This window comes from Leptodactylus fuscus, chromosome 5 (genome assembly GCF_031893055.1).
Source record: "Leptodactylus fuscus isolate aLepFus1 chromosome 5, aLepFus1.hap2, whole genome shotgun sequence".
Classification (NCBI taxonomy): Eukaryota; Metazoa; Chordata; class Amphibia; order Anura; family Leptodactylidae; genus Leptodactylus; species Leptodactylus fuscus.
The window spans coordinates 28,687,651-28,703,352 of record NC_134269.1 but is presented as its reverse complement, the minus strand read 5'-3'; the positions used below and the strand labels follow the sequence as shown (position 1 = coordinate 28,703,352).

At 39.6% G+C, this 15,702-nt stretch overlaps 1 protein-coding gene across 1 annotated transcript in view; it reads right to left on the bottom strand.

The window, feature by feature from the left end:
- Positions 1 to 15,702, bottom strand: part of DMTN (dematin actin binding protein) — a 39,773-nt gene extending 24,071 nt beyond the window's left edge. Inside the window, exon 1 of the mRNA XM_075272688.1 lies at positions 15,588 to 15,702. The gene's annotated coding sequence lies outside the window, so the exon portion shown is untranslated. The remainder of the gene's footprint in view (positions 1 to 15,587) is intronic.

Here is a 15,702-nt window from a genome sequence, read left to right as displayed (position 1 = left end):
AAAAATATACTCACCTTGTGAAATAAAAATAGAACAAATAAAATAAAACAAAAAAATTTATTCACTTTGTGAAATAAAAATGAAAAAAAATTATTTCTTTTTTGTACACTCCCCTTGTCTATTCCCTGCTCACCTTCTGTTTTGCGTCTCAGTCACATGACCTCCATAACCACATGACCATGGGAGATCAGACCAAGATTGGGACAGAATTAAAAATTTGCCCAATTATATTACAATTTTTTGTTTGCATAGACACCAGTTAAAGTAGATCAGTCTCCTCTCCTGACATTGTATTCCACATGAAATCTAAATTCTAGAGCATCTACATTGCTCCGCCTTGTTCCGTTCCTCTGTTACAGTCCTATGAAAAAGTTTGGGCACCCCTATTAATCTTAATCATTTTTAGTTCTAAATATTTTGGTGTTTGCAACAGCCATTTCAGTTTGATATATCTAATAACTGATGGACACAGTAATATTTCAGGATTGAAATGAGGTTTATTGTACTAACAGAAAATGTGCATTAAATATGCATTAAACCAAAATTTGACCGGTGCAAAAATATGGGCACCTCAACAGAAAAGTGACATTAATATTTCGTACATCCTCCTTTTGCCTCTAGTCACTTATATTGTATTGTATATCTAGTCGCTTGTATTCCTCCTGAATATTTAAGAATAAATTAACAACTGGATGTTACCAATTAAGGGCATGTCTCTACACAGCCTTAAACTATCCAATAAGTGTTGACAGTGTCAGACTATGGACAGTCCCTTTGGAAAAGCAAATGGTAACGCCAAGTAAATAGTTAACTCAATTCATACTTTTCCAGGAGGAATAATAGAGGATTATCACCAATCAGTGCTAACAGTGTCAGACCATGTAGAGTCCCTTTGAAAAGATTAATGGGATTGCCACATTATCGGTTTGCTCAAATGATTCATACGTTTCCAGGAGGAATAATAGAGGAACATCACAAAGGAATTGACACTACAAGTACAAGTATGCATTGAGTAAACATGTCAGGGGAGTTGACCAGTAATCACTAAACTTAGAAATTAATAAGAAAAGTAAACAAGAAATATACAGTAGTTGCCCACCTTGTATGTCAGTTCATAAAATTTTTTATTTTTTTTTGCATGTACATTTTTAAAAAAATTGCCATCTAATGTCCAAATTAGTCACTGGCCTTGGCGGTCATTGCTGTAGAGAAACTGGAACCTCTGCAGCAATGATATACCTGACCAGCAGCATGTGACCACTGAAGCCCGTGCAGCGACCATAGGGAGCGATGCGCACAATCTTAATTTGGAATTTCTATAATTGTAATGATCCTTTAAAAATAATGGATGATATTGCTTTTAGTACAATCTGAATGTCATGAAAATAGAATCCCACAAATAATGTCACAATTGCAGTTTATTAATCTGCAGTCCTCCTAAAAACATTCAAAAAGTAAAACATTACGTGTACCCTGAAATGGTGCCACCTAAAAATAGAACTCAACACACAAAAAAACACAGTTATGTTGCTGAAAAATTAAAAAAAAGTAAAACATTTTATAATATGAAGATGGAAAAACCAAAAAAATAATAATATTGTCGAGTCCTTAATGTCTGACCTTTACGATGATCTTGGAATGTTATTTCCACAGAGGAACTGAAATCTCAGCATAGATGACGCCCCCGTCTACCTGCATGTGACCAGCGGAGCCAGCGTGCAGTGTTCCCGTGAGGGCCGATGTATGTATCTCACAGATTGTATGTCCTTGTGGGCATTGCCCTCTATCCCACTGTACCAGCTGGTCCCTGTTAGTATTGTACTTGTTTTATGTACTGTATGTAAACTCTCAAATGTACAGCGCCATGGAATTAATATAATAATGTACAGCACCATGGAATTAATATAATAATGTACAGCGCCATGGAATGAATATAATAATGTACAGCGCCATGGAATTAAAATAATAATGTACAGCAACATGGAGTTAATATAATAATGTACAGCACCATGGAATGAATATAATAATGTACAGCACCATGGAATTAATATAATAATGTACAGCACCATGGAATTAATATAATAATGTACAGCACCATGGAATTAATATAATAATGTACAGAGCACCATGGAATTAATATAATAATGTACAGCGCCATGGAATTAATATAATAATGTACAGCACCATGGAGTTAATATAATAATGTACAGCACCATGGAATTAGTATAATAATGTACAGCACCATGGAGTTAATATAATAATGTACAGCACCATGGAATTAATATAATAATGTACAGCACCATGGAATTAATATAATAATGTACAGCACCATAGAATTAATATAATAATGTACAGCGCCATGGAATTAATATAATAATGTACAGCACCGTGGAATTAATATAATAATGTACAGCACCATGGAATTAGTATAATAATGTACAGCACCATGGAGTTAATATAATAATGTACAGCACCATGGAATTAATATAATAATGTACAGCACCATGGAATTAATATAATAATGTACAGCACCATGGAATTAATATAATAATGTACAGCGCCATGGAATTAATATAATAATGTACAGCACCGTGGAATTAATATAATAATGTACAGCACCATGGAATTAGTATAATAATGTACAGCACCATGGAGTTAATATAATAATGTACAGCACCATGGAATTAATATAATAATGTACAGCACCATGGAATTAATATAATAATGTACAGCACCATGGAATTAATATAATAATGTACAGCGCCATGGAATTAATATAATAATGTACAGCACCGTGGAATTAATATAATAATGTACAGCACCATGGAATTAGTATAATAATGTACAGCACCATGGAGTTAATATAATAATGTACAGCACCATGGAATTCATATAATAATGTAAAGCACCATGGAATTCATATAATAATGTACAGCGCCATGGAATTAATATAATAATGTACAGCACCATGGAATTAATATAATAATGTACAGCACCATGGCATTAGTATAATAATGTACAGCACCATGGAATTAGTATAATAATGTACAGCACCATGGAGTTAATATAATAATGTACAGCACCATGGAATTAGTATAATATAATAATAATAATAATAATACATTTTATTTATATAGCGCCAACATATTCCGCAGCGCTGTACAATTTATAGGGTTCAGATACAGACATACATAACAAAGAACGTCATTTCACACAATGGGACTGAGGGCCCTGCTCAAAAGAGCTTACAATCTATGAGGTAGAGAGGGTGACACAAGAGGTAGCAGGGGCGGCATTGCTTATACAGTGTTCAGACAATTTTGTGCATTAGGAATTGTGATAGGCTTGTCTGAAAAGATGCGTCTTTAGTTTGCGTTTGAAACTGTAGAAGTTGGGAGTTAATCTGATTGTCCGGGGTAGAGCATTCCAGAGAAGTGGTGCAGCTCGGGAGAAGTCTTGTATACGAGCATGGGAGGTTCTGATAATAGAGGATGTAAGTGTTAGGTCATTGAGTGAGCGGAGAGCACGGGTTGGGCGGTAGACAGAGATGAGGGAAGAAATGTAGGGAGGTGCGGCATTATGGAGAGCCTTGTGGATGAGAGTAATAACTTTATATTTTATTCTATAATGAATAGGCAGCCAATGTAGCGACTGGCACAGACCGGAGGCATCGCTGTAGCGTCTAGCCTGATAGATGAGCCTGGCCGCTGCATTCAGAATAGATTGTAGAGGAGAGAGTTTAGTGAGGGGAAGACCGATTAGTAAGGAATTACAGTAGTCAAGGCGAGAATGAATCAGAGAGACAATAAGTGTCTTTAGTGTATCTCTGGTAAGGAAAGGGCGTATTCTGGAGATGTTTTTGAGGTGGAGGTGACATGAACGTGCGAGTGATTCAATATGAGGGGTGAAGGAAAGGTCTGCGTCAAATATGACCCCAAGGCAGCGGGCATGCTGCCTAGGAGTTATAGTAAGGCCTGAGACTGCAATGGATATATCAGGGACAGATCTGTTAGATGGTGGAAACAGTAGTAGTTCAGTCTTAGAGAGATTTAGTTTCAGATAGAGCGAGGACATGATATTAGAGACAGCAGAGAGACAGTCACTGGTGTTCTGAATGAGTGCAGGGGTGATGTCACGGGAAGATGTGTATAATTGGGTGTCATCAGCATAAAGATGGTACCTGAAGCCAAGTATAATAATGTACAGCACCATGGAATTAATATAATAATGTACAGCGCCATGGAATTAATATAATAATGTACAGCACCGTGGAATTAATATAATAATGTACAGCACCATGGAATTAGTATAATAATGTACAGCACCATGGAGTTAATATAATAATGTACAGCACCATGGAATTAATATAATAATGTACAGCACCATGGAATTAATATAATAATGTACAGCACCGTGGAATTAATATAATAATGTACAGCACCATGGAATTAGTATAATAATGTACAGCACCATGGAGTTAATATAATAATGTACAGCACCATGGAATTCATATAATAATGTAAAGCACCATGGAATTCATATAATAATGTAAAGCACCATGGAATTAATATAATAATGTACAGCACCATGGAATTAGTATAATAATGTACAGCACCATTGAGTTAATATAATAATGTACAGCACCATGGAATTAGTATAATAATGTACAGCACCATGGAATTAATATAATAATGTACAGCGCCATGGAATTAATATAATAATGTACAGCACCGTGGAATTAATATAATAATGTACAGCACCATGGAATTAGTATAATAATGTATAGCACCATGGAGTTAATATAATAATGTACAGCACCATGGAATTCATATAATAATGTAAAGCACCATGGAATTCATATAATAATGTAAAGCACCATGGAATTCATATAATAATGTACAGCACCATGGAATTAATATAATAATGTACAGCACCATGGAATGCATATAATAATGTCCAGCACCATGGAATGAATATAATAATGTACAGCACCATGGAATGCATATAATAATGTAAAGCACCATGGAATTCATATAATAATGTACAGCACCATGGAATTAATATAATAATGTACAGCACCATGGAATTAGTATAATAATGTACAGCACCATGGAATGAATATAATAATGTACAGCACCATGGAATGCATATAATAATGTCCAGCACCATGGAATGAATATAATAATGTACAGCACCATGGAATGCATATAATAATGTAAAGCACCATGGAATTCATATAATAATGTACAGCACCATGGAATTAATATAATAATGTACAGCACCATGGAATTAGTATAATAATGTACAGCACCATGGAATGAATATAATAATGTACAGCACCATGGAATTAATATAATAATGTACAGCACCATGGAATTAATATAATAATGTACAGCACCATGGAATTAATATAATAATGTACAGCACCGTGGAATTAATATAATAATGTACAGCACCATGGAATTAATATAATAATGTACAGCACCATGGAATTAATATAATAATGTACAGCACCATGGAATTAATATAATAATGTACAGCACCGTGGAATTAATATAATAATGTACAGCACCATGGAATTAGTATAATAATGTACAGCACCATGGAGTTAATATAATAATGTACAGCACCATGGAATTCATATAATAATGTAAAGCACCATGGAATTCATATAATAATGTAAAGCACCATGGAATTAATATAATAATGTACAGCACCATGGAATTAGTATAATAATGTACAGCACCATGGAGTTAATATAATAATGTACAGCACCATGGAATTAGTATAATAATGTACAGCACCATGGAATTAATATAATAATGTACAGCACCGTGGAATTAATATAATAATGTACAGCACCATGGAATTAGTATAATAATGTATAGCACCATGGAGTTAATATAATAATGTACAGCACCATGGAATTAATATAATAATGTAAAGCACCATGGAATTCATATAATAATGTAAAGCACCATGGAATTCATATAATAATGTACAGCACCATGGAATTAATATAATAATGTACAGCACCATGGAATGCATATAATAATGTCCAGCACCATGGAATGAATATAATAATGTACAGCACCATGGAATGCATATAATAATGTAAAGCACCATGGAATTCATATAATAATGTACAGCACCATGGAATTAATATAATAATGTACAGCACCATGGAATTAGTATAATAATGTACAGCACCATGGAATGAATATAATAATGTACAGCACCATGGAATTAATATAATAATGTACAGCACCATGGAATGAATATAATAATGTACAGCACCATGGAATGCATATAATAATGTACAGCACCATGGAATGAATATAATTATGTACAGCACCATGGAATTAATATTGTTATACAAAAAACACACTACATTGCTCTTAAACCACACTAAAAATTATACATACTTTGAGCAGAGATCAGCTGCATGGAGAGGCTCCCGGACCATCAGACGGGGCTTGAATTGTATGCAAAAAGTGAAAAAACTCCAGCTTGCTGATATAAATAAAATATAACTTTTACTAGAAAATGATTAAAATCTTTTACATAAATATATATGGAACCATATTTATGTAAAAGATTTTAATCATTTTCTAGTAAAAGTTATATTTTATTTATATCAGCAAGCTGGAGTTTTTTCACTTTTTGCATGGAATTAATATAATAATGTACACCATCATGGATTAATATAATAATATACAGCACCATGGAATTAATATAATAGTGTCCAGCACCATGGAGTTAATAGTGCTTGAAAAATAAATATTCATTTGGAATTTTTATAATCGTAATGATCCTTTGGAACAATTTATGATGTGTCTTTTACCACTGTCTAAATGTCATAAAAACGGAATCCAAAATATAATGTTGGAATTGCAGTTTCTTTTTCTGCAGTGCTCAAATTTTTTTTTTAAAAAAAGCTAAACAAAACATAATATTTACATAATAATCTTGCCATCTAAAATTAGAGCTCGTCACACAAAAAACAAGCCCTCATATGAGTATATCAATGGAAAAAGAAAGTAAAAATTGAGTGCATCCTTAAAGCCCAAACCAGACTTAAGGGCTAAGAGATATTTCGGAATCGGAACCATTCTGACTCTTTTTAGCTCACTAATGGTACCTAATGAAGATGGGAATTATTACTGTCGTGTAAGTCAAACAGGCCTGAGCCTGTGGGAGAAGAATAATGGGGGTCTCAGCTTACTGTACCTACCTCATTTATCAATGTTAATCTTGACTTGTCACAATGGTATATCAGAATATAATGGTGATCGTACCCTTTAAAAAATATGGAGAATTTTTGTCACTGGGCACCAGTTCAGTTCTAAGGATGTTTTTCTCGTGTCTTGTTCAATGCAGTCTGGAATGATGAGCAGTGAATTCCAGCAAAGGGCGAGGAACCTCCTGCCCTACCCAGGATACAAAGAGTCAGCTCAGTGGGTCAGGACCTTCCACACTGCTGAGACTGGATTACGCGAGTAGGTGTTAAATATCTTTATTATGGACACCGCCGGAATATGCCTATTCTGAGCAATGCAAGTTTTTGTGAAGTTACAGGGGGCCCGCCTGATACTGGCACCATCAGACATTGATTATTATTCTTTATTTCTAACGGTGAATTATTAGACTTTCATGGGGCCTCTGTTGTTATTACTGGCAATGTAAAATGTGTAATCTGAAATACAATCTCACTTTACATAAAAAATGGAACATTCCAGCTCCTAGGGACTTAGAATAGGACATCAATATCAGGTGGAGATCCAACACCCGAAACCCCTACCACTGAGCTGTTTGATGAGGCTGCAGCACTCGCGACATTCATTTGAGTGGGATTGAGCTGGAACATGGCTATGTGATATATGAATGTGATGACACCGGCCTGGAGGAGAAAGCAGTGCTCACCCAATCACTATGACCACTTCGGGCTGTTGATCAGAGGGGATGTAAGATCTGATCAGTGGCGTAACTAGGAATGGCTGGGCCCCAAGGTGGACATTTGACATGGAGCCTCACCCTGACCCCAACAAACTCAAATCCCCTGTTCCCCCCCACACACACACGCACAAACCGCATTCCTGCACACATTAGTGGCCCCGCATTTCTGCCCCATAGTGCCCCCTGCACACAGTATTATGCCCCATAGTGGCCCGTGCACACAGTATTATGCCCCATAGTGGCCCCTGCACACAGTATTATGCCCCATAGTGGCCCCTGCACACAGTATTATGCCCCATAGTGGCCCCTGCACACAGTATTATGCCCCATAGTGGCCCCTGCACACAGTATTGTGCCCCATAGTGGCCCTTGCACACAGTATTATGTCCCATAGTGGCCCCTGCACACAGTATTATTCCCCATAGTGGCCCCTGCACACAGTATTATTCCCCATAGTGGCCCCTGCACACAGTATTATGTCCCATCGTGGCCCCTGCACACAGTATTATGCCCCATAGTGGCCCGTGCACACAGTATTATGCCCCATAGTGGCCCCTGCACACAGTATTATGCCCCATAGTGGCCCCTGCACACAGTATTGTGCCCCATAGTGGCCCTTGCACACAGTATTATGTCCCATAGTGGCCCCTGCACACAGTATTATGTCCCATAGTGGCCCCTGCACACAGTATTATGCCCCATAGTGGCCCCTGCACACAGTATTGTGCCCCATAGTGGCCCCTGCACACAGTATTATGTCCATTAGTGGCCCCTGCACACAATATTATGTCCATTAGTGGCCCCTGCACACAGTATTATGCCCCATAGTGACCCCTGCACACAGTATTATGCCCCATAGTGGCCCCTGCACACAGTATTATGCCCCATAGTGGCCCCTGCACACAGTATTATGCCCCATAGTGGCCCCTGCACACAGTATTATGCCCCATAGTGGCCCCTGCACACAGTATTGTGCCCCATAGTGGCCCTTGCACACAGTATTATTCCCCATAGTGGCCCCTACACACAGTATTATGTCCCATAGTGGCCCCTGCACACAGTATTATGCCCCATAGTGGCCCCTGCACACAGTATTATGCCCCATAGTGGCCCCTGCACACAGTATTATGCCCCATAGTGGCCCCTGCACACAGTATTATGCCCCATAGTGGCCCCTGCACACAGTATTATGCCCCATAGTGGCCTCTGCACACAGTATTATGCCCCATAGTGGCCCCTGCACACAGTATTGTGCCCCATAGTGGCCCTTGCACATAGTATTATGTCCCATAGTGGCCCCTGCACACAGTATTATTCCCCATAGTGGCCCCTGCACACAGTATTATGTCCCATAGTGGCCCCTGCACACAGTATTATGCCCCATAGTGGCCCCTGCACACAGTATTATGCCCCATAGTGGCCCCTGCACACAGTATTATGCCCCATAGTGGCCCCTGCACACAGTATTATGCCCCATAGTGGCCCCTGCACACAGTATTGTGCCCCATAGTGGCCCTTGCACACAGTATTATTCCCCATAGTGGCCCCTGCACACAGTATTATGTCCCATAGTGGCCCCTGCACACAGTATTATGCCCCATAGTGGCCCCTGCACACAGTATTATGCCCCATAGTGGCCCCTGCACACAGTATTGTGCCCCATAGTGGCCCCTGCACACAGTATTGTGCCCCATAGTGGCCCCTGCACACAGTATTATCCCCCATAGTGGCCCCTGCACACAGTATTATCCCACATAGTGGCCCCTGCACACAGTATTATCCCACATAGTGGCCCCTGCACACAGTATTATGTCCCTTAGTGGCCCCTACACACAATATTATGTCCATTAGTGGCCCCTGCACACAGTATTATGCCCCATAGTGACCCCTGCACACAGTATTATGCCCCATAGTGGCCCCTGCACACAGTATTATGCCCCATAGTGGCCCCTGCACACAGTATTATGCCCCATTGTGGACCACTCATTAACAATTATTATATTCTGGGGTCTCTTCAGACCCCAGAGTATAATGATCAGAGACCCAGGGGGGAATACAAACACAAAAAAACCCACTGTTACTTACCTCTCTTGGGCTCCGGCGCACTCACTGCTAATGTCAGCTATCTTCAATGATGGACCTGACGTAACATGATCTGGGCCTGCGTTGCATTGCATAATGGCACAGGCCCGACCCATATGACGTCACCAAAGAGACCTGAAGCCTTCCGGAGCTCAGAAGACGTAAGTAACAGTGTTTTTTATGTTTCCTCACCTCTCCTAGCCCGACAATCATTATATTCTCCTGATCACAGCCTCCGCAAAAGGGGAAACTCCCCATGACCACAGCTCTTGTATGGATATCATCTATATACAAGGTGGAGAAACTTCCCATAACTTATCTTGCACGGAGTCACAGTCTTTACTGGAGCTAACATCACGATTCTTTTGGTTGCCATTGGAGAGAGTTGACAAGCGGTTGATATGTACACTCCTATAACGCAGTGGTACAGCTGCTTACAAGACCCTAAGTCTGACTAATTTCACAATATATGGGTCATTTCCTTGCCTTGGTATCTGCAGTTGCAGTACAAAAAAAAAAAAGTCAAATGGAAGGCTGAACGGATTTGAATGAGATTTGGCACATAGATAGACTGTAACCTCGATTAACACACAGGCTACTTTTTAACCTAGCAAATGACATGGCTTCACAACTGTTATGAATTTATGTTCACATACTATATTACACTGCTCTTATCTCAGCTTTTGATAAAGCCAGGGTTATCTCTCTATGTAAACACTCAGCTAACCCTCAGTGGATTGTGTACTTCATCTGCATATTATCTGATCTGCTTTAGGCAGTGCTGACACACTGGATGGGAAAACACCTTTAATCCAAATTGGCAGTCTGTTACTTTTAAACATGCCGGGAAAAAGAAAATGTAATTTGTTGCAAAATTCTAAAAAAAACGAGAGCTATGAAGGAAGCCAGAAGTCACAGAGCTCTCCTCAAGCAGAGCTGAGGGGGATCATCGGCACCAACAACCCACTCATTACGTGGCGTCCCAGTGAGTTGCTGAGATGCTGGAACAATCACGGGCACACCGCGAGGAACAAGTTCAACTACAGGTCAGCTTCACAGCTGCCGAAATGCCGGAGCAGGTGGATCATCGATGCCAATAACACGCTCATTATATGTTATCCCAGCGAGCTGCTAAGATGCTGGAACAATCACAGGCACGGTGTGAGGAACAAGTTCAGCAGCACTACATCTTAAGAGCTGCCGAAATGCCAGAGCAGGCAAACCATCGATGGCAGCAATTTGCTTAATATAAACGGATCATCGACGCCAACAACATGCAGACGAAGTCACGGGCAGAGACTAGTGTATAATAATGTTGTCGGGTATATATATATTTCCTGAGCAAAAAATTTGGCAAATTTAGCAAAATAATGCATGATGTGTGATAAACTTGGTAGAACATGCTAGCCATGTAAGCCTCATGCCATCTTGTACATACTAATATCATGAAACACGACAATGTCACACATCTTTGATAAAATTTTATTACTCTCCCTTTGCTAATGCGGGAGGTCAGAATTGATATAAAACAATTATATTCATGATGCAAATTCAGGTCTACTAGTTAAGTGGAGGGGGGTAACACTGTGGTTCCTCTGGGGCGGGGTCTCTGTGTGCTGTAGTGTTACTGCCCACTTGGCTAGTATACACTAATATGTATCAACACTAAAAGGACTTATATCTTTGGAATAGCTAAACAGATTTGGACAAACAAAACAGCGCTGATCAGTTCACGCATGTCATTGGGCTTTTCAGACCTAGTGTCCTCTTTAAGTTAGTGTTTGATTTACATGATACAAAATGTATATATGTTATTGTGGTTTTTATTTAACATACATATACTCCAGTGTGTGTCCCAGTGCATTATTGCCTGTACATATAATATGCAGAGGCAGTTCTAGCTAGGATATGACTAGAAGGCATTATGACAAGTTACACCTCCCTCCCTTTGTTTACATTACATATAAGGTACAATCAGTATTGACCGTGGCATCTAAGTGGTTAAATGACCAGCAAAGGAATTTTCATTTTCCTTTGCAGGAAGGTGGCTGTCAATCATACGTGACCCCAGAGGGTAATTGGGAATGACTCGGTGTGGGTATTTGATGGCAGCTTACAGGAAATACTTCCAAACCACACAGTAAATATACAGCAGGGCAAGAAGAGGTCGGGGGAGGGGAAATAGCCCAGGACTCCAGTGGTTAATAAATATACAATAAAGTTACAGGCTATAACACAGAATCAGTACAAGACAAGTAATGTATGTACATAGTGACTGTACCAGCAGAATAGTGAGCGCAGCTCTGGGGTATAATACAGGATGTAACTCAGGATCAGTACAGGATAAGTAATGTAATGTATGTACATAGTGACTGTACCAGCAGAATAGTGAGCGCAGCTCTGGAGTATAATACAGGATGTAACTCATGATCAGTAATGTAATGTATGTACACAGTGACTGTACCACCAGAATAGTGAACGCAGCTCTGGAGTATAATACAGGATATAACTCAGGGTCAGTACAGGATAAGTAATGTAATTTATGTACACAGTGACTGTACCAGCAGAATAGTGAGCGCAGCTCTGGAGTATAATACAGGATGTAACTCAGGATCAGTACAGGATAAGTAATGTAATGTATGTACACAGTGACTGTACCAGCAGAATAGTGAGTGCAGCTCTGGAGTATAATATAGGATATAACTCAGGATCAGTACAGGATAAGTAATGTAATGTATGTACACAGTGACTGTACCACCAGAATAGTGAACGCAGCTCTGGAGTATAATACAGGATATAACTCAGGGTCAGTACAGGATAAGTAATGTAATTTATGTACACAGTGACTGTACCACCAGAATAGTGAGTGCAGCTCTGGAGTATAATACAGGATGTAACTCAGGATCAGTACAGGATAAGTAATGTAATGTATGTACACAGTGACTGTACTAGCAGAATAGTGAGTGCAGCTCTGGAGTATAATACAGGATATAACTCAGGATAAGTAATGTAATGTATGTACATAGTGACTGTACCAGCAGAATAGTGAGGGCAGCTCTGGAGTATAATACAGGATGTAACTCAGGGTCAGTACAGGATAAGTAATGTAATTTATGTACACAGTGACTGCACCAGCAGAATAGTGAGCGCAGCTCTGGAGTATAATACAGGATGTAACTCAGGATCAGTACAGGATAAGTAATGTAATGTATGTACACAGTGACTGTACCAGCAGAATAGTGAGTGCAGCTCTGGAGTATAATACAGGATATAACTCAGGATCAGTACAGGATAAGTAATGTAATGTATGTACACAGTGACTGCACCAGCAGAATAGTGAGCGCAGCTCTGGAGTATAATACAGGATATAACTCAGGGGCAGTACAGGATAAGTAATGTAATTTATGTACACAGTGACTGTACCACCAGAATAGTGAGTGCAGCTCTGGAGTATAATACAGGATGTAACTCAGGATCAGTACAGGATAAGTAATGTAATGTATGTACACAGTGACTGTACTAGCAGAATAGTGAGTGCAGCTCTGGAGTATAATACAGGATATAACTCAGGATAAGTAATGTAATGTATGTACATAGTGACTGTACCAGCAGAATAGTGAGGGCAGCTCTGGAGTATAATACAGGATGTAACTCAGGGTCAGTACAGGATAAGTAATGTAATTTATGTACACAGTGACTGCACCAGCAGAATAGTGAGCGCAGCTCTGGAGTATAATACAGGATGTAACTCAGGATCAGTACAGGATAAGTAATGTAATGTATGTACACAGTGACTGTACCAGCAGAATAGTGAGTGCAGCTCTGGAGTATAATACAGGATATAACTCAGGATCAGTACAGGATAAGTAATGTAATGTATGTACACAGTGACTGCACCAGCAGAATAGTGAGCGCAGCTCTGGAGTATAATACAGGATATAACTCAGGGGCAGTACAGGATAAGTAATGTAATTTATGTACACAGTGACTGCACCAGCGGAATAGTGAGCACAGCTCTGGAGTATAATACAGGATATAACTCAGGATAAGTAATGTAATGTATGTACATAGTGACTGTACCAGCGGAATAGTGAGTGCAGCTCGGGAGTATAATACAGGATAAGTAATGTAATGTATGTACACAGTGACTGCACCAGCAGAATAGTGAGTGCAGCTCTGGAGTATATCACAAGTTATTTGGACTAATAAGCCTGGTGCATTGGACACCGGCGAAGGACAACGATGATGATGGGGATCAGACTTTACTTTTACTGGGATTTAGTTTTCTTGAATAAGGGCTTATTACTTTTGCATTATTTATATGTTTTTGATATATATAGATGTGTCAGGTGCGAATGGCTGGAGCAGCTGTTTATATGCTCATGGTGGTGTTTTATTTATTATTTATGAGCTTGTTATGACTGTACATTGGCTTTATACATATATTTATATATATTGTTGTTATATTGCTGTCTGTGTTTTTATTGTTGTTTATATATATTATATATTCTTATGTTTCATTTTTATCATAAAAGAGAGACATTGTACATTAACTACAATAAAAAATAAATAACGCAATAAGTGCTATATATTTGCAAAGTGACAACTTTTTATGTAAACATTCTACGCATGCGCAATGTCTAGTATAGTTATACACATACAGTATATAGAATGTACAGTATCTTATACAAGGCATTGCTATACACATGATATATGACTGTACAAGAATACCAACAACAGCAGTCTCCTGTATACAAGGGCCACCGTATACCTCTGCATGTCCCCTCTACCCCCTCGTGTGCCGCCAGAATGTAAACAAATTAAACATTAGCCATCTTTCCGTAGCCATTAGTCCGCCTTCTGTGCCACTTTGTCTTTCCAGTAAGACGCTTGAAAGTTACAAGGCGTCCCTCATGCTCTGGCATGCATGTGCCATTCCTGCACGGGCGCTCCTTGCTGACCCTCTACCCTTTGTCTCCATCACACAGGACACATAAAGACATTTCTGTTCAGCACCAGAGAATGACTAATCTGTCCTCTGAGGCAAATACCCAGCGACACAGACGGCTATAACCAGCAGCGACGGCAAATCCCTGAATGACAGGGCAGACGGGATCAGTCCCATAGCATGACATAGGATGAATAAGAGCTCCAGCTGTACACATGTGTCCTCCGCTGCACAGACAAGTGCGTGGACACGGTGCACAGGCACATGGATATAGCACAGACATATAATAAATACAGTGGTGATGATAAAATATGGTGTAATATAGATATAAGCATGCATTATGTGCTATAGGTACGGTATAAAGACACCAGCGTGCAGTTCTATACACACCTATAAATACGTACACAATGACCAGGCCCAGCTCCCTGTTACGCAGTCACAAGATGCACAGTCACAATTCCTCCTCCTCCCCCATATTACCCCTTCTACACACCCTGACTCCTCTCGCACTTTGCATGCACCCATCCTCATTGCCCTCCTCCCTCCCCAGGGCCTGTCAAACACCCCCTCCCTCCCTCTCCACCACCTCCCATCGTGTTACCGTAGGTTCCCGGGCCGTATAGACAGTGTCAGCATCATCTGCTGTTCCTGACTCCCGTAACGATGGTGACGGCTAATCCTCAGCATCACCAGGGAGATAACTGGTCCCCTCCCCG